The following is a 25,938-nucleotide window of genomic DNA, read 5'->3' on the forward strand; positions in this document are numbered from 1 at the left end:
CATCTAAATATCCTGCACGAAGAACCTACCAGATTGACATCATGTACAGAGGGTTGTTGCCAATGGAAAGCCAAGTCAGGCCAAGCTGCTACGTTAGCCTCACAGCAGCTGTTTGACCAGAAAGACACAACAACTGATCATAACATTTAAATAAATAAATAATTGATTAAATTGTCACATGCTCTATTTTGTATTGTTTTATATTGTTTTGCTCCAAATACCAACAGACCACCCATTGTAGCCATGCCTCATAGCCCTCTATTTCAGCTGTGTAACAAAAGTGACACGTTCTTTCTTCAGTGTTTAACCCTAGAACAGTGCCATTATATGTATTATATGTATAACAACTTTACTCTAAACTGACTTTGAACATGTATCAGTGGGATAACAACTGTCTAGAATGATAGAAACCATATTTTGCTTGATCGCACAGTTTTTGGAAGAGGGCGGGGTCTATGATCGACACTGCAGCCAGCCAACAGGAGAAATGGAGATGTTTTGGCGTCACTTTTGACAATACCGACAAATAGTCAAATTACAGTGCAGACAATCCAAATGATAATAATGATAAAAAGGACAATTCCGGAGCCCGCTAGGGGCGTCTAATGGAGTAGACGGATCTAACAGGTGGTCCTGGTACTTCATAATAAATCCATTAACATCCTGCTATTTTTTGTTCTAATTCGACCAAAACTTGACCCAGTTTAAGATTAAAGCTATCTGTGATCTACTATTGGGATATATGTGCAGCTATCATGCCTCCAAAGGTGAACAAGACGACTGCTAGCTTAACCAGTAGCATGGTTGAGGCTAAGGATCAACGCAACGAGATGCAAGAGGACATCCGCAGAATTGTAAGGGAAGTGATTCAGGATGAAGTTTCCTCGCTCAAGACAGACATTCAGCTTGCAATTGCACCAGTAAGAGCTGAATTGGATGAATGTAAGACTCAACTTGCTGATCATGAGGAAGGTTTAAACACCCTGGCCGCCCGGATTGACTCTCTGGAAGCCCGCAGCACTCAGCTAGCTAAAGACAACGCTAAATTACAATTGAAAACAGATGACCTGGAGAATAGAGGGAGACGTTGCAATCTACGTATTGTTGGAATACCAGAAGGTGTTGAACAAGGCAACCCTACTACGTTCATCTCTAACATGCTTCACGAATTGTTTACCGGACTGGAGAGAGAAAGCACCGGTACTTGACCGTGCTCACCGTGTACCCGCTTCCCGACCTAAAGACGGAGAGCGCCCACGCTCCTTCCTCTGTAAAGTTAATCTTTTTCAAGTGAAAGAGGAAATTCTGAAACTCTCACGTCAGAAAGGCAAGCTAGTGCTCGGTGGCACCCAGATTTTCATATTCCCTGACTACAGCGACTTTTCTTTTTGTAATTTTTTTGTTTTTATCATGTGTGAGAACTAGAGATGTTAAGATTCACCGATTCGCATCGGTGCACCGGCATAAACATTCACGATGCGAGTGCACCGGTTGAAAGAGTGCACATCGGCTACAGTTTGGGTTGAACTCGCGATGCATCGATTGCGTAGCGTCTTTGCATCGGTAAAAAACCGATTCAAAATCCCCTCATCTTGTCAACCCTCAGCAGAGACGATCTTTGATATTTGCTTCGCCACTACGGAGGCCGAGAGTCTCAGTTATCAACACACACGGAAGTTGAGGAGAAAGAGAAACACAGCGCACCGAAAAATACCTACAAATCAAACGTTTGGCAATACTTCGGATTGTTCAAGAAAGACGGTGTAATAATCCTTTATGCTATATAGTTGACCGCAGGTCATGGAGAGTAATAAGGTATCCGTAGACCTTTGTATGAGGTATCTTTATTACTTAACAGGTAACAGCCATGATACATAGATCCGTCCAGAAGCAGGCTTGCATACACACAGTATCACTCCGCAGCCGCACGCCATCAGTAACGTCCTGATGGTATATGTGCGCGGCACTATATACTACAGACGGTCAACTTGAAAAATCGCTCGCAAATTGTTAACGATGCCGAGCCGCTTTAAAGTACACACGTAGTACGAGGAACTTAGCGACGCACATAAAGAGGCGACATGGGGTCTGCGGCTGAAAAGAGAAACCTGAAAGTTAGACATTATGAGTTAAATCACTCAGTGAGGTGTTCTGTCAGAGAGAGTGGTGTTTAATTTACAGCAGCCTGTGACGGCCAATAACAGTTTAAATGTCTTCCTCACTGTAAGCAGTTATGAAATACCTGTTTGTGAAAGGTTATTTGTATTCTTTATTGTTCCTATAGAACCCACTGCTTTCTGCTCACTGGTGAGTCAGCCTATGGATGAGTGTTAAGCACATCAGGCTGGCAGCTGTATGGGCATTGCACTATGCTAGCTGTTATTTGCACATTGTTAATCATGAGCAATGCATCCTTACATTGTTTAACTGTGAGGTGTTATACAATTCTACTGTAGCCTACTCTGGAGAGCTTTTAAAGGAAAAAAAATAAACGGCATGATGGGATGTGCAGTACCAAATATGTAAAGCACTTTTTTGTTAATGTATGATTTGCTGCATATAAGGAATAAAACAAAAATCCTCTGTCGTACCATATTGAAGTATCATTATGTTTGCATAGTGTTGAATCGCATCGTATCGCACCGAATCGCATAATGTTGAATCAAATCGTATCGAACTGTATCGCCACAGGGGTGAATCGTATCGTATCGCAACGCCTGGTGTTTCAAATGTATCGTTAATGTATCGTATCCTGGCAACGTATCGAGATGCGCATCGCATCGGCCTCAGTGATGGAGATGCACATCCCTAGTGAGAACGTGTACACTTATCTCATTTACTCTGTTTTGTTTTTTATTTCATGCTGGGGTAGGGGTGGGGGGTATATTTGATCTGCTTTTTGGCAGTCTGGTTTAAATGTGCACTGTTGCATCTACAGTATGTATTTGACTGCTCAATGACATTCTGTATGATTTTTCTTTGTAAAAAAAAAAAAAAAACTTTCAAAAATAAAGTGTCAAAAAAAAAAGAATAATGATAAAAAGAATGAAAGCTTTAATGAAGACAATGAATCGTGCAGGATGTCAAGCAGCTTCTAGATGCCGCTAAATATAACCTGAGCAACACGACCTCCTCTCAACATGCAGTCTGAGTGAGGACAGGCGGCACAAACACTCCGTAAGAATAAAGCGACAGGCAGCCTCACATGGCTTTCATTGTCTTTGGGCCAGTGATTTGTCACTGTGTTTATCTGCCTCATTACACATTTATTCCAGCAACATATAATCACGTTCTCAATTGTCCTCAGAGTCCTGTTCTCGCCTTATCGACTTCTGGAGAGCAGGGTGACATACTCCAGGTATAGAAGATTCTGCTCGCTGTTTTAGTCTGTATAAAGCAACCAGCAGGCTCAGTGTGACCCCAACTACAGAGGGGTTATTTGTGTCGGGAAAAACACAATAAATGCTGCTGATCCTGAACTCACATCCAGTCGAGAGTACCGTTATGAGCTAAACCGCAAGCTACAATTACACTGTGTGTTCTACCACACGCTGATCTGCTCGCTTCCAAAAGGTCGGTCAAAAGGGTGCTCTCGACATCACACCAACCTCCCAACAGCTACAACCAAACATTAACAGGATAGGACTCACTTCCTCTCCCTTCTCCCTCTCCGTTCACCCGGCTCACAGACACTGTTATGAGTGTTACATTTCCCAATGCATCTCTTTAGAGGAAAGCTGGAGACTGGTAGGTTAACTGATCAATACCACTGACTTGATTTATTTTTCAGATGAAATGTCGATTGCAAATCTTTCTATGTTCTACGACAGTTCTTTTCTGTTGTCCTACTGTAGGTGCTGTCTTCAGGATAGAAGCTTTTTTTTCCTTAGGGCTGTCAAAATAATGCATGAATGTGAGCGGATTAACTTGTTAATAAGCCTTTGATGCAATACTGCATACAAGCAGAATGTGCCCTTACATAGTGCCTTTTATGGTGTATCATATGGCACATAATGAAGAATAAATTAATTGAAATTGTTCGATTAGAATCCATAGCTACATTGACAGCATGGAGGTTTGTCTCCTGCTTTTACGTGCCTGCTTCATAAAAGCCAAACCGCGCGAAAATCCCTCACATCGGCAACAACAACAACAATGGACCACTGCTGCTTAGTTTGAGGTTTTCCATCGTTGTGTACAAACTGGATAAAACGCAGGCATGTTGTTGTTGTTCAGGAGGTTGATCCCGCCCATGCCCCTGCCCCCGCCTCGATGTCAGAGAGACGTAAGCGGCGCCGCCTCTTAGCTCCGGAATCTTGAAGCTGGAAACGAACCGGATTCCGGAGCTAAGAGGCGGCGCCACTGCGGTGTGAAGAGGAAAAAACTGTACTTTTCAGGCTCTATCTCCGAGCCGGACCTGAACACGCGTTGGTGTGAAAGGGGCATTACTGTATCTCCAGTTTGGTAGACTTAATTTTCCTAATAAATTACATTCAGTTAAGAAAATTGATCATAGCCTTCCTCTCCAACGTGTTTCCCTAACCCAGTGGTTTTCAAACTGTGGTGCGCGACCCCTGGTGGGTCGCGGAGGTACTGCAGGGGGTTCGCGGGAAGATTTTTTTATTTTATTATTTTCTCCTTTTAGCTTTAGCACCTTGAGATGACGTTGTTTTTAAAGTTCACCTATATAAATCAAATGTATTGTTATTTTTATTCAATTGTAAAAAAAAACACTGCTCGAAAATATCTCATTGGTCAGAGAGCTGTGGGCATAATGCTGCCTTTTGCAACATTACTTGTGTGAGATAGGCTTTTTCTGCTGTTGCTGCCATCAAAACGAAATACAGATCAAAGCTGAACATTGAGAATGAACTGAGAGGGGCAGTCTCAAAACAACAGCCCCGGTTTGAGAAGATCTGCAAGGGAAAGCAAGCACACACGTAATTGATAAGCTAGTGTGGAATAGGAATGGTAACGTGATGTGATCGTTTGCAACCTGCAGTAGAAATAGTAGCTAATTAATATATTTTCCTTAAAGAAATTTGAATTTAAAAATCTACTACTCAGGGAAGAAGGCCAAACCAGTTTTAATTAGGCCAAATTAAGTCACAGTATCTATTACAAGCACTTTTGTTCATGTGTAATCCATAACAAACATCACTGGTGCAGTTGCAGCTGAATGGGATATAAATACATGCAGCCATGCCATCCCAACATCTGATGGAAAGTATAACCCCAGGAGGGGAGTCTGATGTAGCAGCAGATTAATGCTGTGGTTTCTAAATGGCATTATCAAGAATGTCATGTGGGTGTGAAGTTCAGGAGTCCATAAACGTGTGTCAAAATGTACCACAGTGCTATGTTTACCTGCTGTGATAAGTATCGTGTTTAGGTGGATCTGATAGAATCAACACAACACTGGATAGGGAACTCCGAACTGCAGAACAGTTGAGTAAGGCCCCGGCTACACGAGGACGAAAACGGTCGTTTGCATTACTGTTTAGTGTCATATAGACCAGTGGTTCCCAACCTACTTTCCCAAGAGCCCCCTCCTGTTGGAAGTTGCGCCGCCCCCCCCCCCACACACAGCGGTAATTCAAGTTTAAAAGTCTCAAAAATTCTACAACTACTGTCACAAACTGGATGAATGTGAAGTATTTTGTTAAAGGAGGATGAAAGCGTAATTAAGGAGCACTATTGGAGTGACTTTGATGGTTATTGGACTCAGGATTAATTAATTTGGATTCCCGCTGTATGAAGAAATGAAAGGACGGCGCAAGTGGAAACTATTCACAAAGGGATTAAACTGTTTAAAACACATGCTCAAAGTAAGCCGGATTTTGCCGATGTGTTTATGTGGATTAAAAAGTCGTAAATAATCTACAAAATGGAGGAGACCGATCTGATTGGAGCAACTGTGACAAATAATCCAACTGAAACCGGTATGGACAATGACTATGCTTTTTTTTAAATGCGCTTATCCAGACAAGCCTGGTTTGAACACTTTATGGGCAGAAGAAACATTTATATTAATGAAAGAATTATACATTTCTGTCTTTTTATGCCTTTAATACTAACTTGAATTTTTATTAAAATGAATTAGTCAATTCTTTTTTATATTTTATTGTAATGTAGACCCTTTTAGGCTTTTAGTGACAATCATGTATTGCCTTACAATTATATGTAAAAAACAACAAAAAAAAGTCTAAATATGATATTTGGCCTCAAATCATGTGAGGCCTGGTGCCCCCCCAGCGATCTTTGGCACGCCCCCCAGGTTGGGAACCACTGATATAGACCGTTCGGCCACACGAGGACGACCGAATACGGCACTAAACGACTGCGGAAACGATAACGGGTCCCAAGGTGGATAGAATGGCATATGCAACGCTCTGGGGGATCCATCGGCTCTGTGTGTACGCCCTATACGATCATTTTCTGATAATGATGAGGCAATAGCCCCGCCTCTCCCCACCTCTGCTGCTCACCCCCGCGTCAAAGTAAACTGCACACTGAATTCAGATTATTTATCTTTCTCTCGATATGGACATAAACGCGAGTGAAGTCTAACCTGACAGGACGGAGACATCTCTCAAACTAACTAAACTAGTTATAAATATGTTTATTTTTACTGTCGGCCAGGTCACTCATTACTGGATCAGCTGCTGCATGAAACAGACACTGACACTGTCCAAAGAGAGGGAGGAAAAAGATAGGCTCCGTGTATTTTATTATTATATTATATAGATTCGTTATTCATTTGTTTTAAAGCTCAATAAATAACAAAGAAGACCTTTGACCGGCACTTTTATAATTTTGTCGGAAGATTTCAACTTTAATACACGTTGACTGGCGAAAAACTCTGCCCGGTTCCCTCGGCCCCCACCGCGGAGAATAAACAGAAGGGCAACCATGACAACCATGCTTCTTCGCTGCTTTTGTGGAGGAAGTTACAGCGCCACGTACAGGCTCCTGCATATGTACTGCAGCTTCTCCAGCGGTTGGAGCTAAACGGAGCTGTCTCGTGTGGACAGACACTATCCGGTGAATATTGCGTGTGGACGACAGCTTTTTTGCGATTGCGTTTGCGTTAATCCTATGCGTTTAGCCGTTTTCGTCCTTGTGTGGCCGGGGCCTAAATGGATTGATTTTGGAGCACATCATTTACTGTGAGGATTTCCTAACAGATAAAAATAACTGTTACATTGTTATACAATTCTATGTCTGTATTATGTTTCATTTATTTTATTTTTTTAAAGGAATGGTATGCTCATGACACTCATTTTTTAAAAATTATCATCCGATAAAACAGACCAGTCTCTGCCAGTCTCTCTTTTTTTTTTTTTAATCCGATGACATTATCAGTGATTTTAAACTGATTATATACCGAAATAACATCAACACTGTGGGCGCCGCCATTTCCCGGACGTGACGTAATCCATGCGTTTGGTTTTCGAAGACACGTTGATCTCCATGTTATTTACTGTAGTTTCTCTATTCAAATATGCCTCACTGTATCGCGAAATATTGCCATAATTCGGATAGGAACAATCCACGGAATGCTCGGTTCCATCTGTTGCCAAAAGGTAAGCATAAGAAGTACATTCGGAGGCAGTGGCTAGCGAAATGTGGCCGGCCCGAACTGAGAGATTTACAGGCTCATGTATGCAGCGAACATTTCACATTTCCGGACGACTACTCTGAGAGTATGATCAAACATAACATGGGATTTAAAGAACAACCATTACTCAATGGAGATGCAGTACCATCGGTCTTTCTGGTGTCATCACCGACCAGGACACCAGTTCGGCCAGTAGAGAAATCGCCCTCTGCAAGTGTGAAGCGACGGAGGAGCAGAAGTAGTGCTCGGAGTAAGAATAAGGTATGTTATAGCGCATTTCCATTGCAGCGGCTAGCCCCGTTTTAACGTCCAGGCCAGGACAGTTTTTGGTGGCCTTTCCATATAGCGTAGTACCGGCTAGTGTGTATTTCCCCCCAGTTTTTCCGGCCCCATAAAATCGTGATTCTATGGCCAGGGACAACGAAGCTGAGTATGCTAAACTAGAGAGGGAATCGCTAGCAAGGGTGGTACTACATGCATACATATAGTATCTTATATCATCTTCCCATTATACACACATGCATTTCCAAACATTTGGACTACCTATGTTGCAAATGTATTATCTTTTCAATTTACACACGGCATCTATTGCACGTCTGTCCGTCCTGGGAGAGGGATCCCTCCTCTGTTGCTCTCCCTGAGGTTTCTCCCATGTTCCCTTTAAACTGTGGGTTTTCTTCGGAAGTTTTTCCTTGTACGATGTGAGGGTCTTAGGACAGAGGGTGTCGTATTGTCATACTGTCCCATCCAATCTCTTCACATTGGTCAAAACTTGTTCCTCTGCTGACGAGTCCGAACTGAAATACTCCACCGTGTTTCCGTGTGTTGACAAAGTGAACGCATGGAGGACGTCACGACCATCACGTGACTACTGAAAATGGCAAACATGGCGGCGGCCAGACGGAATATAAAGGTCTTGATAAAAAAGAGCTATAAAATCATTATTTACCGGGGAATATCGCTGATTTCTTCAGGGTATGGTTTAAACATAACGTTTCACTAAATACTGACGTTTTGATTAATTATCTAATGAGTGGACCATTCCTTTAAGAATCATAAAACCCTTATAGGCTTTTTTTTAATGAATTCAATATGTTTCTAGTTCTTGACGCTTGGCCTCTGATCTATTAATTACATAGTTTGTAAATGCTAGACACCGCTTTTCAGAAGTTTATTTTTTCATTTATTGTATCGAATTTCTTTTGGAGAAATTGATAACATTCTGAGGTATAGGCAAACGTCATAATACAAAAAGGAGAGTTTTACACCCATTAAAATCAAGAAGGCCTCTGGTGACCCCTAGTGAGGGTCACGTGCGGTTTGTTTACATTTTGCAGTGACATTGATGTCACTACTTCTTCCTCTGTGGCACTTAGAGCCCACTACTATTGCAAAACTGCCCCGAGTGGCTGTTATTGTTAAGTAATGCTTGTGTTAGTTCGGATGAATTTCTTAGAGCTACGACTTCTTTATCCTCTTCGTAATGCATACTGAGCTCTGTGTAATTAGTTATTATGTTTAAGTTTATTCATGGTAATGCTCTGGGATTTGGTGTCCAGGGGCCTATGCTACGAACCTGGTTCAACCTAACCTGGATATGTTTGAGTTAGCCGGTTGGCCTAATCCAAAACATACGCGCTGTCGCTAAACGGTCCTACGACGCTGGTTATCAAGTGGATCGCTCAAGCCAGCCGTGTCCTATCTAGTTAGGTGCGCGTTCACATGAAAGGGGTGGTATTTGGAGCATTCGACCAATCACAAACATGGAGAAGCGCACTGACAGCGCAGCGTCATACTTCCTGAATGAAAAGTGAACTTTAATACTAGTCAAAAATGAAGAAGTTAAACTTTAAACATCCATGACTTAAACACTTTATCCAGGATCAAAGCCTCAGAGCTGCACCTGCAAGGTGAATACAGCTGGCAAAAGAAAAAGTGTTTGAATGCGTACATTAACAGGTTTATGATATCACTGCCCCGTCTAAAACACGATCTGACTTCAATTACATTTGTCTCGAGTGTTTCGTCAACTTAATGTGTTGCTTAAAATAATACTTCTGCATACAGTATGTGACACTGTGAGTGTTGCACGGCCAGATACGGCTCAGCTGACTCAGATAAGGAGAGATATGATACATTATGAAGTGATATGCCGCGGACTGTACTTAATGTACTCTGATCCGGTTACTTATGTTGTGGCCGATATTTAAGTAAGCTTTCTTAACGCTAATGTTATAATAGTCAGATTGCTCTGAAGATGGGAGGTGATATTCTATTAATGTTCACGTTCACACAGTCGGTGATTTTTGCCGGCCGTCTTTCCTGCGACGGCAGTTTTTCTGTATTTCCTTTCTCCTGTAATATGACTTGATCGCTTTAAACTCCGCACACTGAGCTCTGATTGGTCAGCAGGCGGTGTTTTCACTGAGTTGAGCTCTTAGCCTGCAACCTAACCTGGTCCTGACCAGGTTAGCTGCTTAGCATATATTACCATGGAGATCTAGCCTGCTAAAAAGAGAACCAGCTTCGGATGACCGGAAAGCCGGAGTTTTCCCTGAATTTAGCCGGCTAAGCGAAAATCCTGCTTCGCAGTATACCCCCCAGGGCTGCTGGGCCATCTTAATTGTTGTTTTGTGTTTTTCTGTCTTTTTCTTTTTGTGTTTGAATGTGTTGTACAGTTGCAAGAAAAAGTATGTGAACCCTTTGGAATTATCTGGATTTCTGCATAAGTTGGTCATAAAATGTGTTCTGATCTTCATCTAAGTCACAACAATAGACAAACACAGTCTGCTTAAACTAATACCACACAAACAATTATATGTAAACATTCACAGTGCAGGGTGGGAAAAGTATGTGAACCCCTAGGCTAAAGACTTCTTCAAGAGCTAATTGGAGTCAGGAGTCAGCCAACCTGGAGTCCAATCAATGAGACGAGATTGGAGGTGTTGGTTAAAGCTGCCCTGCCCTATAAAAAATACACACCAGTTTTGAATTTGCTATTCTTAAGAAGCATTGCCAGATGTGAACCATGCCTCGCACAAAAGAGCTCTCAGAAGACCTACCATTAAGAATTGTTGACTTGCATAAAGCTGGAAAGGGTTACAAAAGGATCTCTGAAAGTCTTGATGTTCATCAGTCCACGGTAAGACAAGTTGTCTATAAATGGAGAAAGTTCAGCACTGTTGCTACTCTCCCTAGGAGTGGCCGTCCTGTAAAGATGACTGCAAGAGCACAGCACAGATTGCTCAATGAGGTGAAGAAGAATCCTAGAGTGTCAGCTGGAGACTTAAAGAAATCTCTGGCACATGCTAACATCTCTGTTGACGAATCTACGATACGTAAAACACTGAACAAGAATGGAATTCATGGGAGGACACCACGGAGGAAGCCACTGCTGTCCAGAAAAAACATTGCTGCACGTTTGAAGTTTGCAAAAGAGCACCTGGATGTTCCACAGCACTGGCAAAATATTCTGTGGACAGATGAAACCAAAGTTGAGTTGTTTGGAAGGAACACACAACGCTATGTGTGGAGAATCCAAAGGGTTCACATACTTTTTCGTGCAACTGTATGTCTGTTTTATATTAATGGTTGAATCTAGCAATCTTTACAATCATGAATCACATTTATGCGTAACAAGTGACAGGAACATTATTTGTTATTATTTCCAGACTGGATGAATTAAAGGGTATACAAATCATTCATTTGAATATCAGGAGTATATTGCCGAAAATGAATTTACTTCGGACATGGGTTGTCCTACATAAACCTAAAATCATCACACTCTCTGAAACTTGGCTTAATAGTAACATTTCCGATAGTGGACTAAAAATCACAAATTATTTGCTTTACAGATCTGATAGATGCAGCCGGGGTGGAGGTGTGGCTATGTCTCCTCTGACCTTGTGACTGAGCTAATTGCTACTTCTATAGAGCCTCTACATTTTGAATGCATTTTTCTTAAAATCATTGTTCATGAAAATAAATGTTTAACTATTGGTAGCATCTATAGGCCACCTTCTTCACCTGCAGAGTCTTTTAACCACATCATCGACACTATCAACTCCATTACCTGCGGAAATGAAATAATCTTGCTTGGTGATTTCAACAAAAATTGGTTGGATAAATCATCTGATAGAGAGAGAAAACGTTCCGGTGGTTTAAATGTTAAACGGCTAATTAATGAGCCGACTCGTATCACTCTTAGAATGCAATCTCTGCTTGACTGGATACTGGTGTCACACCCTGACAGAATCTTAAAAGCTTATTAATGATATTGTTGCCCTTAATTGGGACAGATGTCAACTTATACTTTTTGTACAAGATGCGTGGGATTTTCTGCATAAAGAGTTCACTGATGTCATGAACAAACATGCACCTGTGAGAACGGCTAAGGTCAACGTCTCCCTTGGATCAATTCTGAACTCATCAGTCTCTTTAGGGAAAGGGATAAAGCATGGTCGATATATCGTCATTCAAGAACTATAGCCGATTGGGAAGTATACAGGCATTTTCTAAATCTGAGTAAAACCAAAACCAGAAATGCTAAATCCAACTACTATAAAGAATCTCTCACTTCGGACTTTAAGAATCCAAAGCAATTTTGGACTACAATTAAATCTATTTTAAATAAATCAGATAAACATTCTATTAATAAAATAAGAACTGCTGATACAATTATTCATGACCCATTATCCATTGCCCAAATATTCAATCAGCATTTAGTTAATGTATGTTAATGTACTATCTGACTCCTATTTGTCGACTGGTATTTCTAATAGTAACTCATACTGCAACAGTTCTTTTTTTTTAAGAAGATTCTACCACACGAAGTTCATAATGCTATCACAGAATTAAAAGTGGATGGCAGTGCAGGACTCGATGGTATAGAAAACAGTTTTATAAAATTAACGTCCCATATTCTCATGTACCCACTTGCTGATTTGTTCAACCTGTCTTTGTCCACCTGTGAGTTGCCAACTATTTGGAAATATGCCTAATCACTCCACAACAATATGTCATGCTACTTACATTTTCGAATGACTTGTACTCTGCTGCAGATGATGGTGAACTCACAGGTGCAATTTGTATTGACATGACAAAAGCCTTTGATTTTGTTGATCGATATCTGCTCCTGGATAAACTTCACGGCATTGGCCTTTCTAATAATACAGTGTTATGGTTTAACTCGTACCTTCACAATAGAAAGCAATGTGTGGTTGTCAATGGAAAACAGTCTGACCTGTTGATCCAACAAAAGGGTGTACCCCAAGGATCAACTCTGGGCCCACTTCTGTTTTCTATTTACATACATTATTTATCTTATTGTCTCATTAATTATCGTACTCAGCTTTATGCTGATGACACTGTCGTATAAATTATACATCCAAATCTGACTTTACACAAATTCAGATCTCTCTTCAATCAGATATTAATATCTTACAGGACTGGCTATCACACAATAAACTACTGCTCAACAAAACAAAATATTATACTATGGTCTTTGGTACCAGGCAGAAGCTCAAATCCAAACCTAATGTAGTAATGAAATGTAAGGATGGCACTTCTCTGCATAAAGTTGATAGCTTTAAATATATTGGTATATGGCTAGACTCTGAACTTTCATTTAAACTACATATAAAGCATGTAATACTACAACAAGTTAATTACGAAATTGGTGTCTTAGACCGCTCTCGCAATTGTTTTACGCTCAGTGTCCGTAAGATAATTGCTTCTCAACTTATTCTTCAGATTATGGACTATTGTGATGTTGTCTACCAAAATTCACATAAATGAGATCTTGCTCCACTCAACATAGCCTACAATAGACTATGCAGATGTATTCGTGGTTGTCCTTTTCGTGCACATCACTGCACAATGTATAACCAACTTAAATGGCCTTCATTAAATGTAAGGGTGCGTTCGCACCAGCCTTTTGTAGTCCGGTCGAATGGAACCCTGGTGCGTTTAGCCGCTTGGTGCGGTTCATTTGGGTCGGTGTGAACGCAGTCCGAGACCTCTTATGGTACGTCCACACAGCAGCTTCAGAAGAAACTTCCACCGCTTCCAACGCTTCTCTGCCCATTGACTTTGAATGGGGATGACGTCACTTTGCCTCGCTTTTCGCCGAACTGCATTGTGGGGGAGCGAAGCGAAGATTTCCAGGATGTCCAGGATCTCCAGGATTCAAAAGTTGAGCAATGTTCAACTTTTGAAGCTGAGCTGGAAGCACCAGCCAATCAAACACGTTTATGCAAATCTGACAGTAGAAGCGCTAGCCAATCAAACCGCGTGTAAGCAGGGAGAACCAGACCGCAGTTCATTTCCTCATATTCCAAATGAGAAATTCCGGTAGCAAATCACCCGGTTCTTTACGACCAGAACTATTAACGGGATACAAACCGGAGGAACCAGGCATGGAGGGAGGTGGCAGAGACAGTGGGTGAAACTGGTAGGTTTTCGCCTGTTTGGGGAGTTTATATATATATATATATATATTGCTCGCATAAAATCCCCGGGGTTTTTTGCTTTGTATGTCGGGGGCGGGAGATTCATGTGATTGGTTGTTGGTCGCATTGCTCGCAAAAAATCCCCAAGCTGTCAGACACGCGCAGCTCCAAGATTTTCAAGATTTTTGAAAAGCTGCTGTGTGGACGTACCGTTAAGTGAACTAAACAACCGGACTCTGGTCCACTAAAATAGGTGGTCTTGGAATGCTTGCTTGCGAACTCTGGAGCGGTTCATTGCTGGTGTGAACGCAGTCCGCACCAAAACATAGGAAGCGTAGTATTTACGTGTCACAAGAACGCGGATGTCTTCAAAAATCTTTAGCGAAAGAGTCTTTCAAGACAGGTTGTTTAGTTAAAGAGTGAAGCAGAATTAAGTGTTGAACAGTGTCGTGTAAAGTAAAAATGCTCCGTCAACTAGGCTACATAAAATTAAGAACACCTGTCGTCTGTGAAACGCCCCTCCTTACTGCAGAACGTCTCTCATTATATGTGTTATATTGTTTTTTAACGGACGTTGTCTGATAATATAATCATATGCGCGGGCCGTTAGTGTCTGTTGATCTCCAGATTAACAGCAGCATGAGAATAACCTGCCGAAAGTGCCGATGCTCCATGGCGGAGGCTCCGGTAGAAATTGCCGGGATTCGCGTTTTTACCCCCTTAATGTCTGACCAATGGTTGAACAACATTTCCGTGCACATGACTTGTGTTTAAAGTTTATAGTCCGTTTGAGTTTTGCCCGTGTGAACGCAAACCGAACCTTCTGAAAAATGTAACAATGTAACAAACTGTGGTCTGGTGCGCAGAGAAGTGGACTATTAGTTGTGAATGCACCCTAACCCCTAGATTCCACCGGGTCCGTCTGCGTCGCATTATGGCTGTGCCGCGGCGTCCGCAAGAATCGCGGCCACTCTAGTCAATGGGTACTATTCGACCAGACGCGCCGCGTTACGGCTCAGAAGCTTCCCAGAAGCGTCTCGCCACTGGGCTCCGCTCTAAATAGGATTGAACTCTATTTTTCTACACGACGCGAGGCGTTGCAGAGGCGGCAGGCAGGAAGTGGACCGGTCAGAGCATTCGGCCCATCCCACAAATAAACTAATTTGCAGACCCTATCCCTCCGAAGTCTTTCAAGTTGGAGGAGAAATGCCAGCGTTTTCCTCCGGTTTACAGGAACTGTGTATATTATATATATATAGAATAATTATGATGATAAATGCATTTTTTTACCACTAAAATACAGCAACACATCTTTGATTCATGTCGTTTATAACTGGGGTATTACAATTATTATTAACTTTGTCTGTACAAAGTAGCCTGTCCAGGAAATATGCCCAAATCAACAAAAACTGCGAGCCGGCAGGCAAGACGCTCCGATTCTGAAATGCTTCTGAAATGCGCCCGGTAGGGTATGACACCGGAGGAGGCGCAGCCGTTATGCGACGCAGACGGACCCGGTGGAATCGAGGGGTGAGAAGACACACGCATTGTCTTCAGCTGATATTTGTAAAATGTGTATATTTGTACATGGGAAAAACACTGAAATTATCTCATCTTGTCTCTCAAATGCTTTGGACAAAGTTCAACACTGGCTGAACAACATTTGCTTACAGTTAAATGCAAAAAAAACAGTATGCATGATGTTCAGTAAACGACCAGTCAAAATCGAAGGATCCAATGTGTTTTTAAACGGAGCAGAAATAGAACTAGTCCCCCACTTCAAGTATCTTACTTGGAGTCATAATGGACTCGAACTTGACTTTTAAGAAACATATTAAGAAAATATCCAATACCATTAAATTCAACTTGCAAAATGTTAAACAAATCTGACCCTTCTTAACTGTCAATGCTGCAAAGTCATACCTCCACTGCATAATTCTATCCCACATGTAATACTGTTACAAACTGGTCGTTTGCTTGTGCCACAAACCTGAAACAAATAGAACAACTGTACAAGAGAGCTATCAAGGTGTTTGACAAAAAGCCAAATTCATACCACCACTGTACCATCCTTGAAAAACACAATTTCTTAAGTTTTGACCATTTTAAGTCTTTTGAAAGTATGTGTTTTTTTATAAATGTTTACATGGACTGCCCCCCCCCCCCCCCCCTTAGAGGAATTCATCCACAAAAAACACACTGGACGCTGCACTAGGTCAGAAACCAGAGGAGACTGTGAAGTCCATCGTAGACGGACCACTTTTGGACAAAATGTCCTCTCCATTAAAGGCAGCTCATTGTGGAATAGCCTCCCAACTGAGATACGGATTGTCCCACTCTCAATAGCTTTAAAGGTCAACTCAAAGAATGGTTGAGAAACAAAACAGACGTGCAATCACCGCTAACTGCACTTTAATACAGGGGTATCTCCTCTTGCACTTTATGTAGCTCTTTTATCTTAGCTTGCACTTTATATGTCGTAGCTGCTACATTGTACTGCCATGTGGTAAATGCTTGTATGCTGCTCATGCTCTTTCTGCATGTCATGTATTTATTGTTGCTATGTATATAAATGTCATGTTCTTATATGTTGTATGTGAGGGGACTGTGGATGGAAATTAGCTTAAAGCTCAAATCCGGCTCATTTACGCATGTAAGCACTGTTTTGTTTTAAAGTGTTCATCGATGTGCACTGTCCCAGTTCAAATAAACGATTAAATAAAATAAATAAAAATGTCTATATATATATATATAAATTGATGACACCAGGAAAAGCAATTCAGTTCCCACGTGCGCATTAATGTGTGTACCAACTGAATCGGATCCAGCAGCAGCTGGCACGTCTTCACTTATGTCTCCTGGGACAGACCAACACATAGAAATGGTGTGACACCTTCAAGGCACAAATCCCACATAGGTCAAGATAGTTTTTTCATAAAAATGAAGAGAACTATAGCCATAAAATGACAAAAAAAGAAGTCTACCGAACTGAAATAATACAAAGACATGTTTTCAAATGTTTGATAAATGTCACACCACTAAGTAGTAATCATTTAGGAACATCACAAACTGAATGAAGCATGCATAATACAAATACTATTGCACAGCAGCAATTATTGCACAGCAGCCATTTCCATTTTAATGAGACAGTGGAAGCTCTGATTTTATAAAGATATGCAATGATACTTTTTATGATATGCAAATGTGATCACACACAGTACATGCACACAGGCTTCCATTATACAGTATGTCACAATCATTTATGATTCTCTGGGGGATGGTGATGAAAAGAGAAACCAAACAGAACGCAAGCACTGGAAAAGGAGGTTCAAGACAAGGAGGTTCAAGACAAATACTAATGAGATAGAAGGAAGGAAGGAAGGAAGGAAGGAAGGAAGGAAGGAAGGGATAGAAAGACAGAAGAAGATAAGACAGGACCAAAGAACAGTGAATGAAAAAGAGAAGTGAAAAGGAATAGAGACAAAAGCGTGGCGGAAAAGAGGATTAAGGGAAGGAAAGAGAAGTTTGAGTCAAAAGTGAAAAATAAAGATAAAAGAAGAAGAGGGGTGAAGGGAGGGTACAAAGAAGGAAGGGAAAAGGGGTGAGGAGAGGAGAGGAGAGATCATCCACTAATCACAGGGTCGATGGTTACAAACTGAACAGAACAACACCTTGCTGGCAAAAGCTGTGGATAATGGCGGCCCATGTAAACAACACAGGGATATTTGGGGTAGGAGACGAGGAGAATATTAAAGGTCCCATGTCATGCTTTTCTGGTTATTACCGCCCCCTTGTGTGTTATGAAGGTTTGTCTGCATGTAAACGGTCTGCAGAGTCACAAACCCTCAAAGTACACCCTGTAGTGAGTACAACTCTAACACAGAAAAGACGTGTCGATGCTGCCCCAGAACGCCTCGTTGGAGATTTCTCTTTTTCCATTTGTTTCTTCCTGAGTACAGTGACGTGACCATACCCAGGTCCAAATGGACCAGTCCGTGCAGCTCCTCACACAAATACACTCACTCAGCCTGATCTTTTCTCAGCCGCGCTACTCCAAGGAGTTTCGCCGGCACACACCTTATCTTTTCTCAGCCTCGGCTCCGTGGATCTCCACTCACAGTTCGCCACACACTCACGTGTGTGTGCTCAGGCTGAGTCTCGCTGTCTCGCAGACCCCACGCAGCAACCAGGAAACGACACCAGTAATCCAGCTCACACTGTCCGCTCCTCGAGCCCCACAGGGCGGAGCAGCGAGTCGCGCAACATCCCACCAACACGGCACCCAGACTTCACGCAGCATTCTCATCTGTTTGTCATTACTGGTGTCCTTTTCTGGTTGCTAACGCCATTGTAACACATAAACACTGATGTTCCACTGTAACGGTGGTATACTCATCAAAACAGAGTGGGCGAGCTGACCAATCAGAGCACACTGGGCTCATGGGGGGGCAGGCGCTCCAACAAGCCATTTAGGACAGAGTGTGAATACACATACAGAGATGCTGTTTGAGAAACCAATGTGAGTTTGGAACATTGAACAATGTAAATATATTCTAGTAGACCTCAACAATGGAATTATCATCAGTAGAAATGGCCATGACATGGGACCTTTAAGAAAGCATGGAAGAGGAGAGGAGATAGGGGAGGATGGAAGTTAAAGGAGAGAGGAAAGGAAAGACAAATATGTATCTGAGAGCGGAGTCTGCAGGTATGTGTGTACCTGAGGGAGTTGGAGAGAGACAGGGAGGGGGGGGGGGGGGGGGGGCAGAGGAATCCAACACTGTCAATCATATTAATCACTGGTGAGGCCAAGCTGCTTCCAGTCACTGCCAGCCTGGACCTCTGCTCGGAAAACACCATAAATAACCTTATAATGTGGATGCCAGGCCATAACAGACACATTCTCGCTCTCATTATGGATATACTGTTTAGGCTATAAATACATATATATATATATATATATACTGGAGTGGAGAGGGAATGTAGCCAATGATTAATTAGGAAGTGTGTTGCGGATCACATATTTATAAAGATAATGACAGCAGGGAGATGACAGGAAATGAAGAGGGACAGATGGGGAATGAACATCCTCAGTTTGAACCAAACCGGAGACATTGAGGTTCATGCCTCGGAGAGGTTGTAGTATCACACAGTATTACCAATGTAAAAGGGATATTCATCTCTAAACATGATCGTATCTCTTTTCGCTATGTTGGCAATGTAGGGTAACATATCTTCAGAATGAGCAAAAAGTAGATGTGTTTATTGGCCCTGAATATGAATGAAAGTGAGGTATAGGCCTACTGTACGTGTTTTCAGAGGAGCTTCCTGTGCCTGAAGCTTTCAGAGACAATCTGTTGTTTGAGTTGTGAGTAAACTGCAATTCTGAGCAACCTGAAACTGATTAATTATGCTTTGGGGTTGTTCAATCTCATTTATTTAATTTAAAGTTATTATTATTTAAAAAAAAATGTTGGCCCACCAGTCACTTTATGACAGGACCCCGGGTATGACTCCTACTCATGTCCTGATACCCACTAAATGGACTTTCATCTTTACCAAGAGAGCTAAAAGGTTCTTTCATCATTTGTGATCTGACATACCATAAACAGACAAACTGAGTATTACATTACATTAAATAAATGTCTTTGAAGAGACCGCATGCTGACATTAACTTTAACATCTTTAATGTTTCAAACAGATATCAGATTTTGTCTAACAATTAAGTATTAAATTCAGTTTCTAATCATTTTTTCCATCACAGACAGACTGTCTAACTCCAGCCCAGAAATACATAATGGGGCTGTGATTGGCTGCCATCGACAAACAGAAGACTAGCGGTTGAAGCAGAGAGCTTCGATCAGCAGAGCAGCAGGGGTCCAGCATTGTGATAAAAAATCCATGTCAGCTTCCAACTAAACTGCATTCCCAAAACTCAGTATACAATTATAATCAGTGTGAGAAAAAGTTTTTAGAGAGTACTTGTCCAAAATATATTTATGAAAACATTAAGTCAAATCTGTATTCCTATTTACAAATGACTTCATACTGTTGAATTTCTTAGGGTTATTGAATACAATTAGGCCTATATAAAAATAATCTCTGCATTGTTTAGTTAGTTCTAAGTGGTGCAGTTTGAGAATGTACAATTGGCCCAGTCTCCTCAATAATACATTAGATGTATAGCCTATAGGCCTAGCGCTTTTCTACAACTCAAAGACGCTTGCCCACTGACACATGTCCTGCAATACACATGCTGCAGCTGCCCAGCTGCTCACTGTTTGTAAAAGTAAATAAATAGTATTTTCATTTCAATAATGTACTTTCTATACCCTGCTTCATAAACAATACTGACATCCCTGTGCTCCTCCGAGTCTGGGGGTCCGGGGATGAGAGGACAGCGCGAGGACACAGACAGGGAGGCTGCTTCACTTTATAAAGGAAATGGCGGTCAATATTAACACAGGAGCTAAAACGCTTAATAACCTTCATTACGTGTTAGAGAAAGAACATAAGAAAGTTTGACAAAGATGAGGCTGTTCAACGGCAGCGGATCTGCTGTGTGTGTGTGGAGAGAGAGAGAGAGAGAGAGAGAGAGAGAGAGAGAGAGAGAGAGAGAGAGAGAGAGAGAGAGAGAGAGAGAGAGAGAGAGAGAGAGAGACGCTGAGCTCCACCGACATCGTGCAGCGATCAGCTGATACGGAGCATATAGAGAGAGAGCTGCAGTCCGCGGGGCTCGGCCTCGCCTCCTGTCCTCACAACTCTTATTAATCCCGGTACCGGACAATTGTTATTTGTTCCTACTCGGAACCGAGTTTTGCTTCCCAACCCTGCCACTGTGTTACACTTCCCGCCCCGCCCCGTCTAACTGTACAGAAAGCGGCGAGATGCATTTCCTTAGGAATCGACAAGCAGAACCGAAACTAACACTTCTAAACGAACAATGGCGGACACGTACAATTTGCGAATGAGTTCTGCCTTTTGTAAACTGAATTTATCAATAATTTGTCAATAAATCGGGTCGAAAAACGTCACTTGTCCGCCAGACAAGTCAATTGAAAGATCTACTTGTCCGATATTGTAAATAACACGTCCTGGACTGTGGGACGTGTACTTTTTGGCACACTGATAATATTCTGTAAATACAACCCCCTATTCTCAGAAGAGCAGAATACAGACAAAAGGTACAACACTGCAACACAGAGTGTAACAACATTATGAATTCAATGCTTCTTTGAGATATGCATTTGAAAAGAATAAGCATTTGCAGTGCTGGCTGAAAAGGATGTAGAAAACATTTCTGAGACGACGCCTTCACATGGAAGACAGCCAGGACTAAGAAAGCAGGGATGAAGCTGCAACGCACTCGCTATCGCCCCGATAAGACGGTGGAAAAATCCAGCTCACTGCTGGCTCATATATCTCCTCCTGAAGCCTTCTTTGATCCAAAATCATAACCTGCTTTTCAACAATTAGCCTCCTTTGTTTGATTTGACGGCTTGCTGCTTTTATGTTCCATATCTAATTCCTCTACCCCACTACATGTCATCAGGGTTAGAAATAAACGTTATCCAATGCCTATCAGAAAATGTGTGTATGAGTGGCAAACAATCCTCTTAAACTCATCCCCAGTCCCTGGGGGAGGCTTTGATCATCAGCAGACGTGTTGCTGAGGAACCACAGTCGTTCCTCTCTCCGCAGAAAGAATGAAGACAATGGGGAAATAAACTCTCTCCTTAAAAAGCCTTGCCGTGCAGCCAGGATTTAGCTAATGTATTTCCCCACTAGAGGCTTTTCTGTGACAACCTAATGAGTGAACATTTCTTATCTGCCATCTGATGCAAGTCCCTGTCACAGAGAGGTGGAAGGAAGAAGCATGGGATTTAATGGCCCACTACTTTGTCAATCACTTCTACAGAGGGGGGCAGTATCTGCAAACTGGTGCGCTCAACAAATTCCACACATGCATTGGCATCCCACACCAGCTGTGTGTTGTCTGTGATCTCCCCAGATCTATCGATACAGCGCTGACAAGCAGCAGAGGATTGCGAGAGAGGGGCTGTTGTTAAATCCGAAGCCTCACATATTCAGATAATGAGCAGTTACAATCAGTGTGTGATTGTCATGGCAGAACAGAGTGCAGTGTAACCTCCTCTGTATTGTTGCTGCCTTGGAGACAGAACAGTGTGCTTACTCATACTGACTCAGCTCTCAGGTAACGTGGGGAAAAATACAACTGAAAAGCTGTTTCTGGAAGTTGTGGAAAACGTTTATACAATGCGATATTAAAAACGAATTTGTGGACAAGTTCTTCCAAATCCATCATCATCTCCACCCGGACCAAAACCTGCCTCACTAGAGTAGAATCTGGGATGCAATGCAATTTCCTCAAACTAAACCGTGAGATCATCTGACATGCTCATCATAGGTCCAAAATCTCTCACCAAAACCAATAACAACTTCTACTTCACCATCAATAACTCCACTCCATCTCCCTCCCCACTCGTACACAACCTTGGAATCATCACATATAGACTACTGCAACAGCATCCTCTACGGTACACCATATTCTCAATAAACTCATCCAAGGCCACCCATCTGCTCGCCCACACCGGCTCCTGTAAACACATCACCCCTATCCTCCAGAACCTCCACTAGCTCCATGTCGGTCAAACCAATCATTACAAAATCCCTGATGCCACTTGGTAGAATAACTACTTTATTCCTCAAAGAATGACGTTCAATATTCATATTACGGTACTGAGAAAAATAACTGGCTCCAGTTTTGGATATGTGTCCCTTCAGAAGAACACAGGAACAGACTCCCCAGCTAGCAGGGAACGTTATCACAACTTTGGCTAACATTACCTACAGGTTCTAATAATGTTTTAAAGAAAACGTTTACATCTGATGTTCACAGAACCTTTTTAGGATGTTTATTATTTCAAATAATGTTCCTATAAGGTTTAAGGTTAACTAAGACATAACGTTTTAACTGCAACATTCAGAGGATGTTTTGAGGATGTTATGAGGCCTGAGATGACAGAAAGTTGTTTACAAAACGTTCCTTAAATGTGATATGTTAACAAAGGTGGAACGTTTTGCCTGCAACATTCTGAGGATGTGTTTTGGACGTTGTTGGGTGACACATTAAAGACGTTCTTTATAAAACGTTCCCTCAATGTTACATGATAACAAAAGAAGAACATTCTCCAAGTAACATTCAGAAAATGTTTTCAGGAGGCTATTCTTTTTTATAAATGTTCCTGTGACAACATCCATACATTCATCTGGCTGCTACTTAGAAATTATGTATCTATGTATCTAATATATATATCATATAATCATATAAAATAAAAATCATATTCTGGATTTTTTATATATACAACAGGTTAAGATGTTTTTGATAACATTGTTCTTAAAACGTTTTCAGTGGGATGTTTTATTTTGGTTCCTAGAATGTTCTTCTGAAAGGTAGGATAACGTTCTCTAAAAACATTCTTAACATTTTTGGTGATAACTTTAAGATGTATGAGCGCATTGAGACAATGAATAGGACGTATAAAAACAAATTTGCATGCCAATATTCACTCACATGCGCTTATAATCACACTAAGGTACTTAGGCCCACAGTATTCATAATATCATGTGTAAAATATCAGAAAAATAATCTTTTCTGATTATATAGGTTGTGGTCTCGTATGTAGGTTCTAACTGTTGGATAAGCTATCTGGCCATGTGTGGTTTGTGAGGGCTGCGCACACAGTGTCCGCTGTTTATTCATTTTGGATACAAATCGTTATCGCACCCTTTAGATTTGAGACCGACAGACATATAGAAGAACGGACCGACTGTCACTGCCCGTCCCTGAAACCCCTGTTAGTGTTGGTATGTGTTTGATACTGTGTGTCTCTCTCTCCCCCCCCCCTGCCTGAACGTTATCCTACCGTTCAGAAGAACATTCTGGGAACCAAAAGAAAACTTCCCGCTTAAAACATTCCTAGAAAAGTGAATGGTAACATTGTCAGAATGTTTTTAGAACCAAACATTTCTAGCTGGGATGTCTCTGAAGTGTTTGGCTGAAATACTAAACAGATCATTTTAGCATGCCATAATCCCCTCTGTTTCAGCCCTGTTTCAAAAGTGCTGATTCTGTTCCCCACGCCCCTCTGCGAGATATTTGGTTAGAAATACCCAGAGATGGGGTCGTTACTAAAAAAAAGTAATATATTACATATTACTTTTAAAAAAGTAATATATTACACTACTTCGTTACTCTCTACATAAAGTAACTCGTTACTTTACTCGTTACTTTAACGCGATGATGAATTCAGCTATCTTGGCTGTTATTTGTTTGGCCTTTTCACTGTTCTGGGGCAGTTTCTCTTTCCTTTTGAAAGTCTCTGAAAGTGTCGGTTGTTTCAGTGCCGTTACCTGAGTGGCCGCTGTGTACTCGTCGTGTTGTTGTTGGTGTTTGTTTCTCAGGTAGCGTATTAGATTGGTCGTGTTGAACGTAACTCTGTTCTTTCCACCACGCAGAACCTCTGCCTTGCAAACATTGCATCTGGCTGTTACACTGCCTTCGCTTTCAATTTTATAATACTTCCAAACTCCTGACATTTTCTCTGTCCCGACTCCCGAGTCACCAGCTGAACGTTGCCTCTCGTTAGCTTACTGCTACTATAGACACTGCGCCCACTCTGTTGCCAGATTTCAGAGAAATAAGCAACCAGGTCTGAAAACAAGCCCAAAGAAAGCAACACATACATGATGCTGTGTAATTTTAAACCAAAACTAAGTCCTCAGGATGACTTTAAGACGTGAACATGGTCATTTTTGTTTTGTAACATTAAATAAAAAAAAAAAATTATAAAAAAAAAATCCCGATCCCCGATTTTTTTCTCCCGATTCCGATCTTTTGAAAATCACGTGATCGGCTCCGATCACGTGATCGGATCGGGACATCTCTACCAATTACTATTGCATTAAGGAAGACATAACACAAGACATAACACAAGTCTTTCATGACCGAAAGAACGAGATCGCGGATACAAGCGGCCGAGATGGGTTTCCTCCGCCGGGTGGCTGGTGTCTCCCTTAGAGATAAGGTGAGAAGTTCGGTCATCAGGGAGGGACTCGGAGTTGAGCCGCTCCTCCTTCGCGTCGAAAGAAGCCAGTTGAGGTGGTTCGGGCACCTAGTTAGGATGCCACCTGGGCGCCTCCCTAGGGAGGTGTTCCAGGCACGTCCAGCTGGGAAGAGACCAAGGGGTAGACCTAGGACCAGGTGGAGGGATTATATCTCTTCGCTGGCCTGGGAGCGCCTTGGGATCCCCCAGTCAGAGCTGGTTGATGTCGCCAGGGAAAAGAAAGTTTGGGGCTCTCTGCTGGAACTGCTACCCCCGCGACCCGACCACGGATAAGCGGGAGAAGATGGATGGATGGATAACACAAGTCTTTCTTTTTATATGATCAGCTAATCGGGCACTCCATGGATGTGGAAAATCAAGTTATGACGATGGGAGTATGTGCTACTTTGCTGGGGTAATTTCATTAAGGCTGCATTTTTTGTATTCTCACAAAATCCCCATTCAACGAAGATATGAGATAAAAGTTCAAACTCCTCAAAGCCAGTGCATTTATCTTGGAATATGAGGCGTAATCCCCGAACACATTTGCCTTTTCTTAAAAACACTGATTTAAGAAATGCTCAAGGAGAAAGATAGTGGAACCATACAGGAACTGCAGAGAGGCTTTTGGCTCTCTATATCTGGATCTGGACAGTGTTTATTCTTTTAAACTTTGTACGTTATACCACTACATGCAGTCTACATGCCTTATACATTTCAAATGTCTGTGTTTTGTACATGT

The 25,938-nt window shown here is 41.8% G+C and overlaps 1 protein-coding gene across 1 annotated transcript in view; it reads right to left on the minus strand.

Annotated features, from left to right (window-relative positions):
* The window catches only part of adamts3 (ADAM metallopeptidase with thrombospondin type 1 motif, 3), a 204,381-nt gene that overhangs the window by 113,000 nt on the left and 65,443 nt on the right, over positions 1-25,938 (minus strand). The window lies entirely within an intron of this gene.

The sequence above is a fragment of the Pseudochaenichthys georgianus genome, chromosome 9, assembly GCF_902827115.2.
Source record: "Pseudochaenichthys georgianus chromosome 9, fPseGeo1.2, whole genome shotgun sequence".
Classification (NCBI taxonomy): Eukaryota; Metazoa; Chordata; class Actinopteri; order Perciformes; family Channichthyidae; genus Pseudochaenichthys; species Pseudochaenichthys georgianus.